Source organism: Pinus tabuliformis, chromosome X (genome assembly GCF_031772625.1).
Source record: "Pinus tabuliformis cultivar Carrire ecotype Pingquan chromosome X, CPIR1, whole genome shotgun sequence".
Classification (NCBI taxonomy): domain Eukaryota; kingdom Viridiplantae; phylum Streptophyta; class Pinopsida; order Pinales; family Pinaceae; genus Pinus; species Pinus tabuliformis.
In genome coordinates this window covers 1,391,437,682-1,391,441,688 of record NC_142308.1, presented here as the reverse complement: position 1 = coordinate 1,391,441,688, position 4,007 = coordinate 1,391,437,682, and positions in this window count along the sequence as shown.

The following is a 4,007-nucleotide window of genomic DNA, read 5'->3' as shown; positions in this document are numbered from 1 at the left end:
CCGTAAAATTTTGGAGATAGTTTCTGACAACCCTTGTCTTTGAGTGATGTTTGCTTATATGGTTGCAGCCTCAAAAAGACCTGATCCCCTTCTTGAAATTGGTGCTCTGAGCGATGCTGGTCTACCTGTTGCTTCATGCGGTTTATAGCTTGATGAAGATTCTATCTACGATGGGCGAGCATGGTTGCGCGGTGTTGTAGGAGTTGATCCATTTCATGTACCTTTGAGCACCCCTTGATATAAGAAGTAAGGGAAGGAGGGAGTTGACCATATACTGCTTCATAGGGAGTCATTTGGTGGTGGCATGATAGTTGGTGTTATACCACCATAAAGCCACAGGTAACCACTGTACCCAAAGATGTTGCTTTTCTGAAGTGAAACACCTAATGTAGGTTTTCAGACATTTGTTGACGACTTCAGTTTGACCATCCGTTTGTGGATGACAGGGAGTACTGAGTTTTAGTTGAGTGCCTTGTAGCCTGAAGAGTTCCTGCCAAAAATTACTGGTGAAGATCGGGTCGCGATCAGACACAATAGAAGTGGGCATGCCATGCAATTTGAAGATCTGATCCATGAAAGATTGAGCAACCAAAGTCAGTGTAAACGGTTGGGGTAGGGCGTAGAAATGAGCATACTTCAAAAGTTTGTCCACAACCACTATGATGACTGACTTGTTTCCTGACTTTGGAAGACCTGTAATCAAATCCATAGAAACCTCCGTCCATATTGATGTCGGGATGGGCAACGGTTGTAATGTGCCTGGTGCGTTGATGGTCTACCCTTTGTGACGTTGACAGACATCGCATTCTGCTATGAAAGTAAGGATGTCCTTTTTCATGCCTGTCCAAAAAAATGATCTTCTAGTGTGAGCATATGTCTTCTGAAAGCCTGAATGTCTTGCAATGGGGGATGAGTGCAATTCTGCCAAAATGCGACTTTTGAGGGTGGATGTTGGTGATATTATGACTCTGTCCCCGTAGTGAAGAATCTCATCCTGCCACAAGTAGCCCTTGGTGGAATTTGGATCCACCTGCAATTAAGAAATGAGTTGGGAGAGCCCGGGATGTGAAAACCATTCCCTACGAGCCTCTTCGATCCATTCTGGAATGGGAAGGGAAATTGCTAGCACGGTACTTTCCTCCTCAAATTGGCGAGATAATGCATCTGCTACACTATTGTCTTGCCCTTTCTTGTAAATTATCTCATAATCATATCCCAGCATTTTGGCGAGCCATTTATTTTGTTGTGGGGAGGATAGGCATTGCTCCAAAAAATATTTAAGACTATGATGGTTTGTGCGGATTTGGAAACGTCGCCCCAATAAGTAAGGTCGCCAGGTCTCTACTGCATGTAAGATGCCCATCATTTCCTTCTCGTAGGTATATTGGCCCAGATTCTTCCCACTTAGTTGTTGGCTTGTGAAGGCCAAAGGTCGTCCTTCCTCCATTAAGACCACCCCAATACTCCTACTCGAAGCATCACATTCAATGACAAAAGATTTGGTGAAATCAGGTAGTGCTAAGACTGGAGTGGAACACATGACATTTTTGAGAGCTGTAAAGGCCTATTGTGCATCCTCATTCTAGAAGAATGATTTTTTCTTCAGTATTTGAGTGAGGGGCTTCGCTATGTGACCATAATTGCGGACAAGTTTGCGATAATAGCCTGTGAGACCCAAAAATCCTCTTAGGATCTTCAAGGTCCTAGGTTGAGGCCAATCTTGCATTGCCTGGATCTTTTTGGGGTCCACCTTGACACCTTCACGCCCCACAATGTGTCCCAAATACTCAACTTCTTCCATGCCAAACTAACACTTGGACATATTAACAAATAATTTATGCTTACGGAGCAGTTGCAAGAGTAGATCTACATGCTGAAGATGTGTGGCCCAGGTGCAACTATAGATGAGGATGTCATTGAAGAAGACAAGGAAAAATTTCCTGAGATATGGTTTGATAAGGTGGTTCATAAGGCTCTGAAAAGTAGATGGGGCATTACAAAGACTGAATGGCATGACTAGGAACTCATAATGACCTTCATGAGTTTGGAAAGTAGTCCTTGGAATGTTGATTTCCTTCATGCGAATTTGGTGGTAGCCTGAGCGGAGATCCAGCTTAGTGAAGAATTGAGCCCCATTGAGTTCATCCAGCAAATCATCAACCACCGGGATGGGAAATTTATCTTTGACTATCAACTTATTGAGGGCCCTGAAGTCTAGACACATCTGCCACTCCTCATCTTTCTTGAGTACCATGACCACCGATGATGAATAAGGACTAATGTTGGGAAGAATGACACCTGCTTCCAAAAGTTGCTTGATTATTTTTTCTATTTCATTCTTTTGGGTGAATAGATATCTGTATGGGCACACATTTGGGGGTTGGGCCCCTGGAACCAAGGTGATGCTATGATCATGTTCCCCTCTCGAGGGTGGAAGCTCATGAGGCTTGTCAAAGACCGGCAGATGGTTATTTAAAATCTGTTGCATCTGAGGATGAATCAACAGAGACTTGGTTGCAACTGCTTGGATGGCATTAAATTGAGCTATAACTCCATGATGGCCCTTTTTTAGCAATTTTTCCATCCTATGCGAGCTGATGATAGAGGGAGCTCCCGCCTGGAGTCCACGGAGGGTATATGTGGAGTTGTTCTGCTTAAACTCATATATAACTCCTAGAAATCCATTGTGATTGGCCCAAGGGTGTGGAGCCATTCAGCGCCGAGGACAATATCGCACCCTCCCATGTGTATGGAAAACATGTGGGTCTTCAACTGATAATCCCCCATTTGATGTTTGACATTTTCACAGCGGCCTTCACATTTCATTGTGCCCCCATCTGCAATTTGTACTTGGAAGTTAGAAATTGCTCATACAAAACAATGCACTGCTTCTGCGACTTTGTGTTGGATGAAATTATGCATACTTCCACTATCAATCAAGACTACTACTAGGCGATGTTTAATAAAACCTCTAATTTTGAGTGTTTGAGGTGAAGAAATCCCTGCCAAAGCATGCAACGAAATAACTGGTTTTTCAGGGACATTGTCCTTTTGGTTGTCCTCTTCTACCGCCTCATGTTCCTCAAGTGGTGGATCTTCCTCCGATGAGCTATAGTCAGTGGCATCAATTTGAAAACATTTGGGCTCTTTGCATTTATGACCTAGGGAGTATTTTTCATCACAGTAGTAACATAATCCTTGCTTTCTTCTTTCGGCCATTTCTACAGGTGACACCTTTTGGACCTTAAGTGTTTGAGTCGTGTTGTGAGCTTGTGGGGGGCGACCCTTAGTGGAGAAATTTGGGCGACTGTATTGGGCTGCTAATGCACGTTCCACGTTACGAGCTACCATGCAAGCCTTCGTCCATGTGGGAGGGTGGTGCAGTAGGACTTGGGATTTTATGGCTTCTTTAAGACCGCTGATAAAACATTCCGTGTAGAACACATTTGAGAGACCCCTAGTGCGGAAGGCTAAGGCTTCAAAGGCTATAATATATTCATCCACTGTGCCAGTCTGTCGGAGCTTAGTAAGACGACCCAAAAAATAAGATTCCTGATCAAAGTAGTCTGTAAGAGATTTATTGAAGTTGGTCTAAGCCAGAAAAGGTCCATTGCAACGTTGATGCCATTCCCACCATTTCCACCTTTCATTGTCCAAGTACATGCTCCCCACCATAAGATTAGTCTCATTATCTAAGATTTTATTCAGATTGAAAAACTGCTCCATTTGTGCTATTCATGCTGCCCGGTGAGAACCGTCAAATTTAATGCATATCCAACTTGGGAGGTCTCTGACGGGATTGTTGGTGGGTGCCCCAGACATGAGGAGAGTGGATAGACTCACCCTCACTATGTCCATTGCCATTATACGCCTCCTCGTGAGCTTCCTCCTTGCCCTTCGAGATTAGGATAGATAGTCTCTCAAGTTGAATTTGGATGGATTGCAAGGTTAGTTCAAGTTTATCAATCCTCTCATTGGCCATAGCTTGAGCTCTAGTTTCTACCATG